The sequence below is a fragment of the Etheostoma spectabile genome, unplaced genomic scaffold (genome assembly GCF_008692095.1).
Source record: "Etheostoma spectabile isolate EspeVRDwgs_2016 unplaced genomic scaffold, UIUC_Espe_1.0 scaffold00018756, whole genome shotgun sequence".
Lineage (NCBI taxonomy): Eukaryota > Metazoa > Chordata > Actinopteri > Perciformes > Percidae > Etheostoma > Etheostoma spectabile.
In genome coordinates, this window is record NW_022604440.1 from 1 (window position 1) to 18,398 (window position 18,398).

The 18,398-nt window shown below is 41.9% G+C and overlaps 9 non-coding genes and 18 pseudogenes across 9 annotated transcripts; all 27 read left to right on the forward strand.

The window, feature by feature from the left end:
* The first annotated feature begins 6,862 nt into the window (after positions 1–6,862).
* On the forward strand, positions 6,863–6,980 carry LOC116681795 (uncharacterized; annotated as a pseudogene).
* A 270-nt stretch (positions 6,981–7,250) lies between these two features.
* On the forward strand, positions 7,251–7,367 carry LOC116681798 (uncharacterized; annotated as a pseudogene).
* Positions 7,368–7,646: 279 nt separating this feature from the next.
* Positions 7,647–7,764, forward strand: LOC116681792 (uncharacterized; annotated as a pseudogene).
* Positions 7,765–8,048: 284 nt separating this feature from the next.
* On the forward strand, positions 8,049–8,167 carry LOC116681786 (uncharacterized; annotated as a pseudogene).
* Positions 8,168–8,437: 270 nt separating this feature from the next.
* LOC116681799 (uncharacterized) lies at positions 8,438–8,554 on the forward strand (annotated as a pseudogene).
* Positions 8,555–8,838: 284 nt separating this feature from the next.
* LOC116681785 (uncharacterized) lies at positions 8,839–8,955 on the forward strand (annotated as a pseudogene).
* Positions 8,956–9,238: 283 nt separating this feature from the next.
* Positions 9,239–9,356, forward strand: LOC116681801 (uncharacterized; annotated as a pseudogene).
* A 285-nt stretch (positions 9,357–9,641) lies between these two features.
* On the forward strand, positions 9,642–9,760 carry LOC116681783 (5S ribosomal RNA). The gene has a single exon (XR_004330093.1). It is a non-coding gene; the product is annotated as a 5S ribosomal RNA (ribosomal RNA).
* A 273-nt stretch (positions 9,761–10,033) lies between these two features.
* On the forward strand, positions 10,034–10,152 carry LOC116681803 (5S ribosomal RNA). The gene has a single exon (XR_004330096.1). It is a non-coding gene; the product is annotated as a 5S ribosomal RNA (ribosomal RNA).
* A 286-nt stretch (positions 10,153–10,438) lies between these two features.
* On the forward strand, positions 10,439–10,557 carry LOC116681780 (5S ribosomal RNA). Its single transcript, XR_004330090.1, has one exon. It is a non-coding gene; the product is annotated as a 5S ribosomal RNA (ribosomal RNA).
* A 279-nt stretch (positions 10,558–10,836) lies between these two features.
* On the forward strand, positions 10,837–10,955 carry LOC116681791 (5S ribosomal RNA). The gene has a single exon (XR_004330095.1). It is a non-coding gene; the product is annotated as a 5S ribosomal RNA (ribosomal RNA).
* Positions 10,956–11,235: 280 nt separating this feature from the next.
* Positions 11,236–11,354, forward strand: LOC116681806 (5S ribosomal RNA). Its single transcript, XR_004330097.1, has one exon. It is a non-coding gene; the product is annotated as a 5S ribosomal RNA (ribosomal RNA).
* Positions 11,355–11,640: 286 nt separating this feature from the next.
* On the forward strand, positions 11,641–11,759 carry LOC116681784 (5S ribosomal RNA). The gene has a single exon (XR_004330094.1). It is a non-coding gene; the product is annotated as a 5S ribosomal RNA (ribosomal RNA).
* Positions 11,760–12,028: 269 nt separating this feature from the next.
* LOC116681797 (uncharacterized) lies at positions 12,029–12,145 on the forward strand (annotated as a pseudogene).
* Positions 12,146–12,814: 669 nt separating this feature from the next.
* On the forward strand, positions 12,815–12,933 carry LOC116681807 (5S ribosomal RNA). Its single transcript, XR_004330098.1, has one exon. It is a non-coding gene; the product is annotated as a 5S ribosomal RNA (ribosomal RNA).
* Positions 12,934–13,211: 278 nt separating this feature from the next.
* On the forward strand, positions 13,212–13,330 carry LOC116681781 (5S ribosomal RNA). The gene has a single exon (XR_004330091.1). It is a non-coding gene; the product is annotated as a 5S ribosomal RNA (ribosomal RNA).
* Positions 13,331–13,615: 285 nt separating this feature from the next.
* On the forward strand, positions 13,616–13,734 carry LOC116681805 (uncharacterized; annotated as a pseudogene).
* Positions 13,735–14,006: 272 nt separating this feature from the next.
* LOC116681789 (uncharacterized) lies at positions 14,007–14,124 on the forward strand (annotated as a pseudogene).
* Positions 14,125–14,401: 277 nt separating this feature from the next.
* Positions 14,402–14,519, forward strand: LOC116681788 (uncharacterized; annotated as a pseudogene).
* Positions 14,520–14,789: 270 nt separating this feature from the next.
* On the forward strand, positions 14,790–14,906 carry LOC116681787 (uncharacterized; annotated as a pseudogene).
* A 278-nt stretch (positions 14,907–15,184) lies between these two features.
* On the forward strand, positions 15,185–15,301 carry LOC116681790 (uncharacterized; annotated as a pseudogene).
* A 275-nt stretch (positions 15,302–15,576) lies between these two features.
* On the forward strand, positions 15,577–15,694 carry LOC116681796 (uncharacterized; annotated as a pseudogene).
* A 669-nt stretch (positions 15,695–16,363) lies between these two features.
* On the forward strand, positions 16,364–16,479 carry LOC116681802 (uncharacterized; annotated as a pseudogene).
* Positions 16,480–16,756: 277 nt separating this feature from the next.
* LOC116681804 (uncharacterized) lies at positions 16,757–16,872 on the forward strand (annotated as a pseudogene).
* A 273-nt stretch (positions 16,873–17,145) lies between these two features.
* On the forward strand, positions 17,146–17,263 carry LOC116681794 (uncharacterized; annotated as a pseudogene).
* Positions 17,264–17,539: 276 nt separating this feature from the next.
* On the forward strand, positions 17,540–17,658 carry LOC116681782 (5S ribosomal RNA). Its single transcript, XR_004330092.1, has one exon. It is a non-coding gene; the product is annotated as a 5S ribosomal RNA (ribosomal RNA).
* Positions 17,659–17,933: 275 nt separating this feature from the next.
* LOC116681800 (uncharacterized) lies at positions 17,934–18,050 on the forward strand (annotated as a pseudogene).
* Positions 18,051–18,398: the final 348 nt, after the last annotated feature.

The window sequence follows — 18,398 nt, forward strand, 5'->3', positions numbered from 1 at the left end:
AAGGCATATTCTTCTCTTTTGCAGGCTACTCTAAAAAGGAATCCTGACGTGATCTAGTTCATTTCAAGTCTGGGGGAGACACCACCTATCCAGTGTTTCTCTCAGGTAATTTCAGAGCATTCTGATGTACGTTTTAATATAAGGCCTTTAAACCAAGGCTATGTTTGACACTTTTTCAGGTGTTAAAGGCTATATTGAAACTTTTTCAGGCTGTTAAAGGCACAGTCTTCTCTTTTTCAGGCTACTCTAAAAGAAATCCTGACGTTATTCCAGCTTCATTCCAAATCTTGGGGAGACATCACCTATCCAGTGTTTCTCTCAGGTAATTTCAGAGCATTCTGATGTACGGTTTTATATTAAGGCCTTAAAACCAAGGCTATATTGACACTTTTTCAGGCTGTTAAAGGATATTCTTCTCTTATTCAGGCTGCTCTAAAAAGGAATCCTGACGTTATTCCGCTTCATTCCAAGTCTTGGGGAGACATCACCTATCCAGTGTTTCTCTCAGGTAATTTCAGAGCATTCTGATGTACGGTTTAATATAAGGCTTTAAAACAGGCTATATTGACATTTTTTCAGGCTGTTAAGGCTACTTGACACTTTTTCAGGCTGGTAAAGGTGTATTGAACTTTTTCAGCTGTTAAAGGCATATTCTTTCTCTTTTTCAGGCTACTCTAAAAAGGAAATCTTGACGTTATTCCAGCTTCATTCCAAGTCTGGGGGAGACATCACCTATCCAGTGTTTTCTCTCAGGTATTTCAGAGCATTCTGATGTACGGTTTTAATATTAAGGCCTTAAAACCAAGGCTATATTGACACTTTTTTAGGCTGTTTAAAGGCACATTCTTCTCTTTTTTCAGGCTACTCTAAAAGGAATCTTGACGTTATTCCAGCTTCATTCCAAGTCTGGGGGAGACCTCACCTGTCCAGTGTTTCTCTCAGGTAATTTCAGAGCATTCTGATGTACGGCTTTAATATTAGTCCTTAAAACCAGTCTATATTGACACTTTTTCAGGCTGTTAAAGGCTATATTGACACTTTTTCAGGCTGTTAAGGCATATTCTTCTCTTATTCAGGCTACTCTAAAAAGACCTGACGTTATCCAGCTCCATTCCAAGTGTGGGGGAGACATCACCTATCCAGTGTTTTTTCTGAGGTAATTTCAGAGCATTCTGATGTACGGTTTTGATATTAAGGCCTTAAAACCAAGGCTATATTGACACCTTTTCAGGCTGTTAAAGGGCTATATTGCACTTTTTCAGGTTGTTAAAGGCTATTCTTCTTTTTCAGGCTACTCTAAAAAGGAATCCTGACATTATTCCAGCTTCATTCCACTTCTGGGAGAGACATCACCTATCCAGTGTTTCTGTCAGGTAATTTCAGAGCATTCTGATGTACGGTTTTAATTTAAGGCCTAAAACCAAGGCTATATTGACACCTTTTCAGGCTGTTAAAGGCATATTCTTCTCTTATTCAGGCTACTCTAAAAAGGAATGCTGACGTTATTCCAGCTTCATTCCAAGTCTGGGGGAGAACAACACCTATCCAGTTTTCTCTAAGGTAATTCAGAGCATTCTGATGTACGGTTTTAATATTAAGGCCTTTAAACCAAGGCTATATTGACACTTTTTCAGGCTGTTAAAGGCTATATTGACACTTTTTCAGGTGTTAAAGCATATTCTTCTCTTATTCAGGCTACTCTAAAAAGGAATCCTGACGTTATTTCAGCTTCATTCCAAATCTGGGGGAGACATCACCTATCCAGTGTTTCTCTCAGGTAATTTCAGAGCATTCTGATGTACGGTTTTAATATTAAGGTTTCAAGGTTCAAGAGTCTTTATTATCCCAAGGGGCATTTGTTGTTGGCAGCAGCATGTAACACACGGTTATACAAAACAACACCATACATCTAAAAAAATACAAAGACAACAAAAACAAGGACCACACCCCACATTGACTTGTTGAAAAGCCTATAGCAGCTGGGACAAAGAGTTTTAAGTAGTTTTAAGGCTTTAAAACAAGGCTATATTGACACTTTTTCAGGCTGTTAAAGGCTATATTGACACTTTTTCAGGCTGGTAAAGGTGTATTGAACTTTTTCAGGCTGTTAAAGGCATATTCTTCTCTTTTTCAGGCTACTCTAAAAAGGAATCTTGACGTTATTCCAGCTTCATTCCACGTCTGGGGGAGACATCACCTATCCAGTGTGTCTCTCTGGTAATTTAGAGCATTCTGATGTACGGTTTTAATATTAAGGCCTTTAAACCAAGGCTATATTGACACTTTTTCAGGCTGTTAAAGGCTATATTGACACTTTTTCAGGCTGAAAGGTGTATTGAACTTTTTCAGGCTGTTAAAGGCATATTCTTCTCTTTTTCAGGCTACTCTAAAAGGAATCTGACGTTATTCCAGCTTCATTCCACGTCTGGGGGAGACATCACCTCCAGTGGGTCTCTCTGGTATTTTAGAGCATTCTGATGTACGGTTTTAATATTAGGCCTTTAAACCAAGACTATATTGACACTTTTCAGGCTGTTAAAGGCATATTCTTCTCTTTTTCAGGCTACTCTAAAATGGAATCCTGATGTTATTCCAGCTTCCTTCCAAGTCTGTGGGAGACATCACCTATCCATGTTTCTCTCAGGTAATTTCAGAGCATTCTGATGTACGGTTTTAATATTAAGGCCTTTAAACCAAGGCTATATTGACACTTTTTCAGGCTGTTAAAGGCCATATTGACAATTTTTCAGGCTGTTAAAGGCATATTCTTCTCTTTTCAGGCTACTCTAAAAAGGAATCCTGACGTTATCTAGTTTCATTCAGTCTGGGGAGACACCACCTATCCAGTGTTTCTCTCAGGTAATTTCAGAGCATTCTGATGTACGGTTTTAATATTAAGGCCTTAAACCAGGCTATATTGACACTTTTTCAGGCTTTAAAGGCTATATGACACTTTTTCAGGTTGTTAAAGGCATATTCTTCTCTTATTCAGGCTACTCTAAAAAGGAATCCTGACGTTATTCCAGCTCATTCCAAGTCTCTGGGGAGACATCACCTATCCAGTGTTTCTCTCAGGTATTTCAGAGCATTCTGATGTACGGTTTTAATATTAAGGCCTTTAAACCAAGCTATATTGACACTTTTTCAGGCTGTTAAAGGCTATATTGACACTTTTTCAGGGTGTTAAGGCATATTCTTCTCTTATTCAGGCTACTCTAAAAAGGAATCCTGACGTTATTTCAGCTTCATTCCAAATCTGGGGAGACATCACCTATCCAGTGTTTCTCTCAGGTAATTCAGAGCATTCTGATGTACGGTTTTAATATTAAGGTTCAAGGTTCAAGAGTCTTTATATCCCCAAGGGGCAATTTGTTGTGCAGCAGCATGTAACACACAGGTTATACAAAACAACAGCATACATCTAAAATAAAATCCAAGACAACAAAAACAAAGACCACCCTCACATTGACTTGTTGAAAAAGCCTATAGCAGCTGGGACAAAAGAGTTTTAAGTAGTTTTAACCTTTAAAACAAGGCTATATTGACACTTTTCAGGCTGTTAAAGGCTATATTGACACTTTTTCAGGCTGGTAAAGGTGTATGTGAACTTTTTCAGGCTGTTAAAGGCATATCTTCTCTTTTTCAGGCTACTCTAAAAGGAATCTTGACGTTATTCCAGCTTCATTCCACGTCTGGGGGAGACATCACCTATCCAGTGTGTCTCTCTGGTAATTTTAGAGCATTCTGATGTACGGTTTTAATATTAAGGCCTTTAAACCAAGACTATATTGACACTTTTTCAGGCTGTTAAAGCATATTCTTCTCTATTTCAGCTACTTTAAAAAGGAATCCTGATGTTATTCCAGCTCCATTCCGTGTGGGGGAGACATCACCTATCCAGTGTTTTCTGAGGTAATTTCAGAGCATTCTGATGTACGGTTTTGATATAAGGCCTTAAACCAAGGCTATATTGACACCTTTTCAGGCTGTTAAAGGCATATTCTTCTCTTTTTCAGGCTACTCTAAAAGGAATCCTGACGTTCTCCCAGCTCCATTCCAAGTTTGGGGGAGACAACCTATCCAGTGTTTCTCTCATGTATTTTCAGAGCATTCTGATGTAACGGTTTTAATATTAGCCTTTAAACCAAGGCTATATTGACACTTTTTCAGGCGTGTTAAAGGCTTATTGACACTTTTTCAGGCTGTTAAAGGCTATATTGACACTTTTTCAGGTTGTTACAGCATATTCTTCTCTCATTCAGGCAACTCTAAAAAGGAATCCTGACGTTATTCCAGCTTCATTCCAAGTCTGGGGGAGACATCACCTATCCAGTGTTTCTCTCAAGTACTTTCAGAGCATTCTGATGTACGGTTTTAATATTAAGTCCTTAAAACCAAGGCTATATTGACACTTTTCAGGCTGTTAAGGCATATTCTTCTCTTTTTCAGGCTACTCTAAAAAGGAATCCTGACGTTATTCCAGCTTCATTCCAAGTCTGGAGAGACATCCCCTATCTAGTGTTACTCTCAGGTAATTTCAGAGCATTCTGATGTACGGTTTTAATATTAGGCCTTAAAACCAAGGCTATATTGACACTTTTCAGGCTGTTTAAAGGCATTCTTCTCTTATTCAGGCTGCTCTAAAAAGGAATCCTGACGTTATTCCAGCTTCATTCAAGTCTTGGGAGACATCACCTATCCAGTGTTTTCTCTCAGGTAATTTCAGAGCATTCTGATGTACGGTTTTTATATTAAGGCCTTAAAACCAAGGCTATATTGACACCTTTTCAGGCTGTTAAAGGCATATTCTTCTCTTATTCAGGCTACTCTAAAAGGAATCCTGACGTATTCCAGCTTCATTCCATCTGGGGACATCACCTATCCAGTGTTCTCTCAGGTATTTTCAGTGCATTCTGATTCGGTTTTGATATTAAGGCCTTAAACCAAGGCATATATTGACACTTTTTCAGGCTGTTAAAGGTATATTCTTCTCTTTTTCAGGCTACTCTAAAAAGGAATACTGAGTTATTCCAGCTTCATTCCAAGTCTGGGGGAGACATCACCTATCCAGTGGTTCTCTCAGGTAATTTCAGAACATTCTGATGTACGGTTTTAATATTAAGGCCTTAAAACCAAGGCTATATTGACACTTTTTCAGGCTGTTAAAGGCTATATTGACACTTTTCAGGCTGTGTAAGGCATATCTTCTCTTTTTCAGGCTACTCTAAAAAGAATCTTGACGTTATTCCAGCTTCATTCCAAGTCTGGGAGACCTCACTGTCCAGTGTTCTCTCAGGTAATTTCAGAGCATTCTGATGTACGGCTTTAATATTAAGGCCTTAAAACCAAGTCTATATGACACTTTTTCAGGCTGTTAAAGGCTATATTGACACTTTTTCAGGCTGTTAAAGGCTATATTGACACTATTTCAGGTTGTTAAAGGCATATTCTTCTCTTATTCAGGCTACTCTAAAAAGGAATCCGACGTTATTCCAGCTTCATCCAAGTCTGGGGGAGACATCCCCTATCCAGTGTGTCTCTCAGGTAAGTTCAGAGCATTCTGATGTACGGTATTAATATTAAGGCCTTTAAACCAAGGCTATATTGACACTTTTTCAGGCTGTTAAAGGCTATATTGACACTTTTTCAGGCTGTTTAAGGCATATTCTTCTCTTTTTCAGGCTACTCTAAAAAGGAATCCTGACGTTATTCCAGCTTCATTCCAAGGGGGGAGACATCACCTATCCAGTGTTTCTCTCAGGTAATTTCAGAGCATTCTTATGTACGGTTTTAATATAAGGCCTTAAAACAAGGCTATATTGACACGTTTTCAGGCTGTTAAAGGCTATATTGACACTTTTTCAGGCTGTAAAAGGTGTATTGAACTTTTTCAGGCTGTTAAAGGCATATTCTTCTCTTTTTCAGGCTACTCTAAAAAGGAACCCTGACGTTATTCCAGCTCCATTCCAAGTCTGGGGGAGACATCACCTATCCAGTGTTTCTCTCAGGTAATTTCAGAGCATTCTGATGTACGGTTTTAATTTTAAGGCCTTAATAACCAAGGCTATTGACACCTTTTCAGGCTTTTAAAGGCTATTCTTCTCTTATTCAGGCTACTCTAAAAAGGAATCTGACGTTATTCCAGCTTCATTCCAAGTCTGGGGAGACATCACCTATCCAGTGTGTCTCTCAGGTAATTTCAGAGCATTCAAATGTACGGTTTAATATTAAGGCCTTTAAACCAAGGCTATATTGACACTTTTTCAGGCTGTTAAAGGCATATTCTTCTCTTTTTCAGGCTACTCTAAAAAGGAATACTGACTTTATTCCAGCTTTATTCCAGTTGCGGGAGACATCACCTATCCAGTGTTTCTCTCAGGTAATTTCAGAGCATTCTGATGCACGGTCTTAATATTAAGGCCTTTAAACCAAGGCTATATTGACACTTTTTCAGGCTGTTAAAGGCTATGTTGACACTTTTTCAGGCTGTTAAAGGCATATCTTCTCTTTTTCAGGCTGCTCTTAAAAGGAATCCTGACTTGGATGGGAGACCGCCTGGGAATACCTGGTGCTGTAAGCTTTTTAGTTAGCCTAAGGCGCTGTGGCTTCTTTGCTGGATGTGGAGCACAAGGAAACTGTATAGAGGACGTAACTTTTTTTTTTTGAAGCACCTTCTTCTTTAGAATTATAATAAACGATCTCAGTGTTCAACATTTCAAGTAAGAGTTCAAAATACTTGCAGTTTGACCACAGCATAAATAAATAATATGTTCTCGAAGACAACAAGTCCACCAAGTCTAAGTAGGGTATTATAACCTTCAGGTTTCACATATAGAAATAGCTGGATTTCGCTTGCATGGTTGCTTACGGCCACACCACCCTGAAGTGCCCGCTCTCGTCTGATCTTGGAAGCCAAGCAGGGTTGGCCCGGCTTAGTACTTGGATGGGAGACCGCCTGGGAATACCTGGTGCTGTTAGCCTAAGGCGCTGTGGCTTCTTTGCTGGCGTAGAGCAAAACAGGAAACTGTATAGAGGACGTAACTTTTTTTTTTGAAGCACCATTCTTCTTTAGAATTAAAATAAACAATCTCAGTGTTCAACATTTCAAGTAAGAGTTCAAAATACTTGCAGTTTGACCACAGCATAATAAATAATATTTCTGGAAGACAACAAGTCCACCAAGTCTAAGTAAGGTAAGAGAACGTTCAGGTCTTCACATCTAAAATAGCTGGATTTCGCCCTGTATGGTTGCTTACGGCCACACCACCCTGAAAGTGCCCGCTCTCGTCTGATCTCGGAAGCCAAGCAGGTTGGGCCGCTTAGTACTTGGATGGGAGACCGCCTGGGAATACCTGGTGCAGTAAGCTTTTTAGTTAGCCTAAGGCGCTGTGGCTTCTTTGCTGACGTAGAGCTGACAAGGAAACTGTATTGAGGACGTAACTTTTTTTTTGAAGCACCATTCTTCTTTAGAATTAAAAAAACATTCTCAGTGTTCAACATTTCAAGTAGAGTTCAAATACTTGCAGTTTGACCACAGCATAAATAAATAATATGTTCCGAAGACAACAAGTCCACCAAGTCTAAGTAGGGTATTAGAACCTTCAGGTTTCACATATAGAAATAGCTGGATTTCGCCTTGCATGGTTGCTTACGGCCACACCACCCTGAAAGTGCCCGCTCTCGTCTGATCTCGGAAGCCAAGCAGGGTTGGGCCGGCTTAGTACTTGGATGGGAGACCGGGCATGATACCTGGTGCTGTAAGCTTTTTAGTTAGCCTAAGGCGCTGTGGCTTCTTTGCTGGACGTAGAGCTGACAAGGAAACTGTATTGAGGACGTAACTTTTTTTTTTGAAGCACCATTCTTCTTTAGAATTAAAATAAACAATCTCAGTGTTCAACATTTCAAGTAAGAGTTCAAAATACTTGCAGTTTGACCACAGCATAAATAAATAATATGTTCTCGAAGACACAAGTCCACCAAGTCTAAGTAGGGTATTAGAACCTTCAGGTTTTCACATATAGAAATAGCTGGATTTCGCCTTGCATGGTGCTTACGGCCATACCACCCTGAAAGTGCCCGCTCTCGTCTGATCTCGGAAGCCAAGCAGGGTTGGGCCGGCTTAGTACTTGGATGCTAGACCGCCTGGGAATACCTGGTGCTGTTAGCCTAAGGCGCTGTGGCTTCTTTGCTGGACGTAGAGCAACAAGGAAACTGTATAAAGGATGTAACTTTTTTTTTTGAAGCACCATTCTTCTTTAGAATTATAATAAACGAACTCAGTGTTCAACATTTCAAGTAAGAGTTCAAAACTTGCAGTTTGACCACAGCATAAATAAATAATAAGTTCTGGAGACAACAAGTCCACCAAGTCTAAGTAAGGTAAGAGAACGTTCAGGTCTTCACATCTAGAAATAGCTGGATTTCGCCCTGTATGGTTGCTTACGGCCACACCACCCTGAAAGTGCCCGCTCTCGTCTGATCTCGGAAGTCCAAGCAGGGTTGGCCGGCTTAGTACTTGGATGGGACCGCCTGGGAATACCTGGTGCTGTAAGCTTTTTAGTTAGCCTAAGGCGCTGTGGCTTCTTTGCTGGACGTAGAGCTGACAAGGAAACTGTATTGAGGAGGACGTAACTTTTTTTTTGAAGCACCATTCTTCTTTAGAATTAAAATAAACAATCTCAGTGTTCAACATTTCAAGTAAGAGTTCAAAATACTTGCAGTTTGACCACAGCATAAATATAATATGTTCTTGAAGACAACAAGTCCACCAAGTCTAAGTAGGGTATTAGAACCTTCAGGTTTTCACCTATAGAAATCTGGATTTCGCCTTGCATGGTTGCTTACGGCCATACCACTGAAAGTGCCCGGTCTCGTCTGATCTCGGAAGCCAAGCAGGGTTGGGCCGGCTTAGTACTTGGATGGGAGACCGCCTGGGAATACCTGGTGCTGTAAGCTTTTTAGTTAGCCTAAGGCGCTGTGGCTTCTTTGCTGGACGTAGAGCAAACAAGGAAACTGTATAGAGGACGTAACTTTTTTTTTGAAGCACCATTCTTCTTAGAATTAAAATAAACAATCTCAGTGTTCAACATTTCAAGTAAGAGTTCAAATACTTGCAGTTTGACCACAGCATAAATAAATAATAAGTTCTGGAAGACAACAAGTCCACCAAGTCTAAGTAAGGTAAGAGAACGTTCAGGTCTTCACATCTAGAAATAGCTGGATTTCGCCCTGTATGGCTGATTACGGCCCGCACCCCCTGAAAGTGCCCGCTCTCGTCTGATCTCGGAAGCCAAGCAGGGTTGGGCCGGCTTAGTACTTGGATGGGAGACCGCCTGGGATACCTGGTGCTGTAAGCTTTTTAGTTAGCCTAAGGCGCTGTGGCTTCTTTGCTGGACGTAGATTAAACAAGGAAACGTATAAAGGACGTAACTTTTTTTTTTGAAGCACCATTCTTCTTTAGAATTATAATAAACGAACTCAGTGTTCAACATTTCAAGTAAGAGTTCAAAATACTTGCAGTTTGACCACAGCATAAATAAATAATATGTTCTCGAAGACAACAAGTCCACCAAGTCTAAGTAGGGTATTATAACCTTCAGGTTTTCACATATAGAAATAGCTGGATTTCGCCTTGCATGGTTGCTTACGGCCACACCACCCTGAAAGTGCCCGCTCTCGTCTGATCTCGGAAGCCAAGCAGGGTTGGGCCGGCTTAGTACTTGGATGGGAGACCGCCTGGGAATACCTGGTGCTGTTAGCCTAAGGCGCTGTGGCTTCTTTGCTGGACGTAGAGCAAACAAGGAAACTGTATAGAGGACGTAACTTTTTTTTTGAAGCACCATTCTTCTTTAGAATTAAAATAAACAATCTCAGTGTTCAACATTTCAAGTAAGAGTTCAAAATACTTGCAGTTTGACCACAGCATAAATAAATAATAAGTTCTGGAAGACAACAAGTCCACCAAGTCTAAGTAAGGTAAGAGAACGTTCAGGTCTTCACATCTAGAAATAGCTGGATTTCGCCCTGTATGGTTGCTTACGGCCACACCACCCTGAAAGTGCCCGCTCTCGTCTGATCTCGGAAGCCAAGCAGGGTTGGGCCGGCTTAGTACTTGGATGGGAGACCGCCTGGGAATACCTGGTGCTGTAAGCTTTTTAGTTAGCCTAAGGCGCTGTGGCTTCTTTGCTGGACGTAGAGCTGACAAGGAAACTGTATTGAGGACGTAACTTTTTTTTTTGAAGCACCATTCTTCTTTAGAATTAAAATAAACAATCTCAGTGTTCAACATTTCAAGTAAGAGTTCAAAATACTTGCAGTTTGACCACAGCATAAATAAATAATATGTTCTGGAAGACAACAAGTCCACCAAGTCTAAGTAGGGTATTAGAACCTTCAGGTTTTCACATATAGAAATAGCTGGATTTCGCCTTGCATGGTTGCTTACGGCCATACCACCCTGAAAGTGCCCGCTCTCGTCTGATCTCGGAAGCCAAGCAGGGTTGGGCCGGCTTAGTACTTGGATGGGAGACCGCCTGGGAATACCTGGTGCTGTAAGCTTTTTAGTTAGCCTAAGGCGCTGTGGCTTCTTTGCTGGACGTAGAGCAAACAAGGAAACTGTATAGAGGACGTAACTTTTTTTTTTGAAGCACCATTCTTCTTTAGAATTAAAATAAACAATCTCAGTGTTCACATTTCAAGTAAGAGTTCAAAATACTTGCAGTTTGACCACAGCATAAATAAATAATAAGTTCTGGAAGACAACATCCACCAAGTCTAAGTAAGGTAAGAGAACGTTCAGGTCTTCACATCTAGAAAGGGATTTCGCCCTGTATGGTTGCTTACGGCCACACCACCCTGAAAGTGCCCGCTCTCGTCTGATCTCGGAAGTCAAGCAGGGTTGGGCCGGCTTAGTACTTGGATGGGAGACCGCCTGGGAATACCTGGTGCTGTAAGCTTTTTAGTTAGCCTAAGGCGCTGTGGCTTCTTTGCTGGACGTAGAGCAAACAAGGAAACTGTATAAGGACGTAACTTTTTTTTTGAAGCACCATTCTTCTTTAGAATTATAATAAACGAACTCAGTGTTCAACATTTCAAGTAAGAGTTCAAAATACTTGCAGTTTGACCACAGCATAAAATATAAGTTCTGGAAGACAACAAGTCCACCAAGTCTAAGTAAGGTATGAGAACCTTCAGGTCTTCACATCTAGAAATAGCTGGATTTCGCCCTGTATGGTTGCTTACGGCCACACCACCCTGAAAGTGCCCGCTCTCGTCTGATCTCGGAAGCCAAGCAGGGTTGGGCCGGCTTAGTACTTGGATGGGAGACCGCCTGGGAATACCTGGTGCTGTAAGCTTTTTAGTTAGCCTAAGGCGCTGTGGCTTCTTTGCTGGACGTAGAGCTGACAAGGAAACTGTATTGAGGACGTAACTTTTTTTTTTGAAGCACCATTCTTCTTTAGAATTAAAATAAACAATCTCAGTGTTCAACATTTCAAGTAAGAGTTCAAAATACTTGCAGTTTGACCACAGCATAAATAAATAATATGTTCTGGAAGACAACAAGTCCACCAAGTCTAAGTAGGGTATTAGAACCTTCAGGTTTTCACATATAGAAATAGCTGGATTTCGCCTTGCATGGTTGCTTACGGCCACACCACCCTGAAAGTGCCCGCTCTCGTCTGATCTCGGAAGCCAAGCAGGGTTGGGCCGGCTTAGTACTTGGATGGGAGACCGCCTGGGAATACCTGGTGCTGTTAGCCTAAGGCGCTGTGGCTTCTTTGCTGGACGTAGAGCAAACAAGGAAACTGTATAGAGGACGTAACTTTTTTTTTTGAAGCACCATTCTTCTTTAGAATTATAAACATCTCAGTGTTCAACATTTCAAGTAAGAGTTCAAAATACTTGCAGTTTGACCACAGCATAAATAATAATAAGTTCTGGAAGACAACAGTCCACCAAGTCTAAGTAAGGTAAGAGAACGTTCAGGTCTTCACATCTAGAAATAGCTGGATTTCGCCCCTGTATGGTTGCTTACGCCACACCACCCTGAAAGTGCCCGCTCTCGTCTGATCTCGGAAGCCAAGCAGGGTTGGCCGGCTTAGTACTTGGATGGGAGACCGCCTGGGAATACCTGGTGCTGTAAGCTTTTTAGTTAGCCTAAGGCGCTGTGGCTTCTTTGCTGGACGTAGAGCTGACAAGGAAACTGTATTGAGGACGTAACTTTTTTTTGAAGCACCATTCTTCTTTAGAATTAAAATAAACATCTCAGTGTTCAACATTTCAAGTAAGAGTTCAAAATACTTGCAGTTTGACCACAGCATAATAAATAATATGTTCTCGAAGACAACAAGTCCACCAAGTCTAAGTAGGGTTAGAACCTTCAGGTTTTCACATATAGAAATAGCTGGATTTCGCCTTGCATGGTTGCTTACGGCCACACCACCCTGAAAGTGCCCGCTCTCTCGGCTGATCTCGGAAGCCAGCAGGGTTGGGCCGGCTTAGTACTTGATGGGAGACCGCCTGGGATACCTGGTGCTGTTAGCCTAAGGCGCTGTGGCTTCTTTGCTGGACGTAGAGCAAACAAGGAAACTGTATAGAGGACGTAACTTTTTTTTTTGAAGCACCATTCTTCTTTAGAATTAAAATAAACAATCTCAGTGTTCAACATTTCAAGTAAGAGTTCAAAATACTTGCAGTTTGACCACAGCATAAATAAATAATAAGTTCTGGAAGACAACAAGTCCACCAAGTCTAAGTAGGTAAGAACGTTCAGGTCTTCACATCTAGAAATAGCTGGATTTCGCCCTGTATGGTTGCTTACGGCCACACCACCCTGAAAGTGCCCGCTCTCGTCTGATCTCGGAAGCCAAGCAGGGTTGGGCCGGCTTAGTACTTGGATGGGAGACCGCCTGGGAATACCTGGTGCTGTAAGCTTTTTAGTTAGCCTAAGGCGCTGTGGCTTCTTTGCTGGACGTAGAGCTGACAAGGAAACTGTATTGAGGACGTAACTTTTTTTTTTGAAGCACCATTCTTCTTTAAATTAAAATAACAATCTCAGTGTTCAACATTCAAGTAAGAGTTCAAATACTTGCAGTTTGACCACAGCATAAATATATATTTGCTCGAAGACAACAGTCCACCAAGTCTAAGTAGGGTATTAGAACCTTCAGGTTTTCACATATAGAAATAGCTGGATTTCGCCTTGCATGGTTGCTTACGGCCACACCACCCTGAAAGTGCCCGCTCTCGTCTGATCTCGGAAGCCAAGCAGGGTTGGGCCGGCTTAGTACTTGGATGGGAGACCGCCTGGGAATACCTGGTGCTGTAAGCTTTTTAGTTAGCCTAAGGCGCTGTGGCTTCTTTGCTGGACGTAGAGCTGACAAGGAAACTGTATTGAGGACGTAACTTTTTTTTTTGAAGCACCATTCTTCTTTAGAATTAAAATAAACAATCTCAGTGTTCAACATTTCAAGTAAGAGTTCAAAATACTTGCAGTTTGACCACAGCATAAATAAATAATATGTTCTCGAAGACAACAAGTCCACCAAGTCTAAGTAGGGTATTATAACCTTCAGTTTTCACATATAGAAATAGCTGGATTTCGCCTTGCATGGTTGCTTACGGCCACACCACCCTGAAAGTGCCCGCTCTCGTCTGATCTCGGAAGCCAAGCAGGGTTGGCCGGCTTAGTACTTGGATGGGAGACCGCCTGGGATACCTGGTGTGCTGTTAGGCCTAAGGCGCTGTGGCTTCTTTGCTGGACGTAGAGCAAACAAGGAACTGTATAGAGGACGAACTTTTTTTTTTGAAGCACCATTCTTCTTTAGAATTAAAATAACAATCTCAGTGTTCAACATTTCAAGTAAGAGTTCAAAATACTTGCAGTTTGACCACAGCATAAATAAATAATAAGTTCTGGAAGACAACAAGTCCACCAAGTCTAAGTAAGGTAAGAGAACGTTCAGGTCTTCACATCTAGAAATAGCTGGATTTCGCCCTGTATGGTTGCTTACGGCCACACCACCCTGAAAGTGCCCGCTCTCGTCTGATCTCGGAAGCCAAGCAGGGTTGGGCGGCTTAGTACTTGGATGGGAGACCGCCTGGGAATACCTGGTGCTGTAAGCTTTTAGTTAGCCTAAGGCGCTGTGGCTTCTTTGCTGGACGTAGAGCTGACAAGGAACTGTATTGAGGACGTAACTTTTTTTTTTGAAGCACCATTCTTCTTTAGAATAAAATAAACTCTCAGTGTTCAACATTTCAAGTAAGAGTTCAAAATACTTGCAGTTTGACCACAGCATAAATAAATAATATGTTCTCGGAAGACAACTCCACCAGTCTAAGTAGGGTATTATAACCTCAGGTTTTCACATATAGAAATAGCTGGATTTCGCCTTGCATGGTTGCTTACGGCCACACCACCCTGAAAGTGCCGCTCTCGTCTGATCTCGGAAGCCAAGCAGGGTTGGGCCGGCTTAGTACTTGGATGGGAGACCGCCTGGGAATACCTGGTGCTGTTAGCCTAAGGCGCTGTGGCTTCTTGCTGGACGTAGAGCAAACAAGGAAACTGTATAGAGGACGTAACTTTTTTTTTTGAAGCACCATTCTTCTTTAGAATTAAAATAACAAATCTCAGTGTTCACATTTCAAGTAAGAGTTCAAAATACTTGCAGTTTGACCACAGCATAAATAATAATAAGTTCTGGAAGACAACAAGTCCACCAAGTCTAAGTAAGGTAAGAGAACGTTCAGTCTTCACATCTAGAAATAGCTGGATTTCGCCCTGTATGGTTGCTTACGGCCACACCACCCTGAAAGTGCCTGCTCTCGTCTGATCTCGGAAGCCAAGCAGGGTTGGGCCGCTTAGTACTTGGATGGGAGACCGCCTGGGAATACTGGTGCTGTAAGCTTTTTAGTTAGCCTAAGGCGCTGTGGCTTCTTTGCTGGACGTAGAGCTGACAAGGAAACTGTATTGAGGACGTAACTTTTTTTTTTGAAGCACCATTCTTCTTTAGAAATTAAAATAACAATCTCAGTGTTCACATTTCAAGTAAGAGTTCAAAATACTTGCAGTTTGACCACAGCATAATAAATATAGTTCTCGAAGACAAGTCCACCAAGTCTAAGTAGGGTATTAGAACCTTCAGGTTTCACATATAGAAATAGCTGGATTTCGCCTTGCATGGTTGCTTACGCCACACCACCCTGAAGTGCCCGCTCTCGTCTGATCTCGGAAGCCAAGCAGGGTTGGGCCGGCTTAGTACTTGGATGGGAGACCGCCTGGGAATACCTGGTGCTGTAAGCTTTTTAGTTAGCCTAAGGCGCTGTGGCTTCTTTGCTGGACGTAGAGCTGACAAGGAACTGTATTGAGGACGTAACTTTTTTTTTTGAAGCACCATTCTTCTTTAGAATTAAAAAACAATCTCAGTGTTCAACATTTCAAGTAAGAGTTCAAATACTTGCAGTTTGACCACAGCATAAATAAATAATATGTTCTCGAGACACAAGTCCACCAAGTCTAAGTAGTATTAGAACCTTCAGGTTCACATATAGAAATAGCTGGATTCGCCTTGCATGGTTGTTTACGGCCATACCACCCTGAAAGTGCCCGCTCCGTCTGATCTCGGAAGCCAAGCAGGGTTGGGCCGGCTTAGTACTTGGATGGGAGACCGCCTGGGAATACCTTGTTCTGTTAGCCTAAGGCGCTGTGGCTTCTTTGCTGGACGTAGAGCAACAAGGAACTGTATAAGGATGTACTTTTTTTTTGAAGCACCATTCTTCTTTAGAATTATAATAAACGAACTCAGTGTTCAACATTTCAAGTAAGAGTTCAAAATACTTGCAGTTTGACCACAGCATAAATAATAATAAGTTCTGGAAGACAACAAGTCCACCAAGTCTAAGTAAGGTAAGAGAACGTTCAGGTCTTCACATCTAGAAATAGCTGGATTTCGCCCTGTATGGTTGCTTACGGCCACACCACCCTGAAAGTGCCCGCTCTCGTCTTATCTCGGAAGTCCGCAGGGTTGGGCCGGCTTAGTACTTGGTGGGAGACCGCCTGGAATACCTGGTGCTGTAAGCTTTTTAGTTAGCCTAAGGCGCTGTGGCTTCTTTGCTGGACGTAGAGCTGACAAGGAAACTGTATTGAGGACGTAACTTTTTTTTTTGAAGCACCATTCTTCTCTTTAGAATTAAAATAAACGAACTCAGTGTTCAACATTTCAAGTAAGAGTTCAAAACTCTTGCAGTTGACCACAGCATAAATAAATAATAAGTTCTGGAAGACAACAAGTCCACCAAGTCTAAGTAAGGTAGAGAACGTTCAGTCTTCACATCTAGAAATAGCTGGATTTCGCCCTGTATGGTTGCTTACGGCCACACCACCCTGAAAGTGCCCGCTCTCGTCTGATCTCGGAAGTCAGCAGGGTTGGGCCGGCTTAGTACTGGATGGGGACCGCCTGGGGAAACCTGGTGCTGTAAGCTTTTAGTTAGCCTAGGCGCTGTGGCTTCTTTGCTGGACGTAGAGTAACAAGGAACTGTATTGAGGACGTAACTTTTTTTTTGAAGCACCATTCTTCTTTAGAATTAAAATAACCATCTCAGTGTTCAACATTTCAAGTAGAGTTCAATACTTGCAGTTTGACCACAGCATAAATAAATAATTGTTCTCGAAGACAACAAGTCCACCAAGTCTAAGTAGGGTATTAGAACCTTCAGGTTTTCACCTATAGAAATAGCTGGATTTCGCCTTGCATTTGTTGCTTACGGCCAGACACCCTGAAGTGCCCGGTCTCGTCTGATCTCGGAAGCCAAGCAGGGTTGGGCCGGCTTCGTACTTGGATGGGAGACCGCCTGGAATACCTGGTGCTGTAAGCTTTTTAGTTTAGCCTAAGGCGCTTGGCTTCTTTGCTGGACGTAGAGCAAACAGGAACTGTATAGAGGACGTAACTTTTTTTTTGAAGCACCATTCTTCTTTAGAATTAAAATAAACAATCTCAGTGTCAACATTTCAAGTAGAGTTCAATACTTGCAGTTTGACACAGCAAAATAAATAATAGTTCTGGAAGACAACAAGTCCACCAGTCTAAGTAAGGTAAGAGAACGTGCAGGTCTTCACATCTAGAAATAGCTGATTTCGCCCTGTATGCTGATTACGGCCGCACCACCCGAAAGTGCCCGCTCTCGTCTGATCTCGGAAGCCAAGCAGGGTTGGGCCGGCTTAGTACTTGGATGGGAGACCGCCTGGGAATACCTGGTGCTGTAAGCTTTTAGTTAGCCTAAGGCGCTGTGGCTTCTTTGTGGACGTAGATTAAACAAGGAAAACCGTATAAAGGACGTAACTTTTTTTTTTGAAGCACCATTCTTTAGAATTAATAAACGAACTCAGTGTTCAACATTTCAAGGAAGAGTTCAAAATACGGCAGTTTGACCACAGCATAAATAAATAATATGTTCTCGAAGACAACAAGTCCACAAGTCTAGTAGGGTATATAAACCTTAGGTTTTCACATATAGAAATAGCTGGATTTCGCCGTGCATGGTTGCTTACGGCCACACCACCCTGAAAGTGCCCGCTCTCGTCTGATCTCGGAAGCCAAGCAGGGTTGGGCCGGCTTAGTACTTGGATGGGAGACCGCCTGGGAATACCTGGTGCTGTAAGCTTTTTAGTTAGCCTAAGGCGCTGTGGCTTCTTTGCTGGACGTAGAGCTGACAAGGAAACTGTATTGAGGACGTAATTTTTTTTTGAAGCACCATTCTTCTTTAGAATTAAATAAAACAATCTCAGTGTCAACATTCAAGTAAGAGTTCAAATACTTCCAGTTGACCACAGCATAAAAAATAATATGTTCTCGAAGACAACAAGTCCACCAAGTCTAAGTAGGGTATGAGAACCTTCAGGTTTTCACAATAGAAATAGCTGGATTTCGCTTGCTGGTTGCTACGGCCATACCACCCTGAAAGTGCCCGCTCTCGTCTGATCTCGGAAGCCAAGCAGGGTTGGGCCGGCTTAGTACTTGGATGGGAGACGCCTGGAATACCTGGTGCTGTTAGACCTAAGGCGCTGTGGCTTCTTTGCTGGACGTAGAGCAAACAAGGAAACTGTATAAAGGATGTAACTTTTTTTTTTTGAAGCACCATTCTTCTTTAGAATTAAAATAAACAATCTCAGTGTTCAACATTTCAAGTAAGAGTTCAAATACTTGCAGTTTGACCACAGCATAAATAAATAATAAGTTCTGGAAGACAACAAGCCACCAAGTCTAAGTAGGGTATTAGAACTTCAGGTTTTCACATATAGAAATAGCTGGATTTCGCCTGCTGGTTGCTTACGGCCATACACCTGAAAGTGCCCGCTCGTCTGATCTCGGAAGCCAAGCAGGGTTGGGCGGCTAGTACTTGGA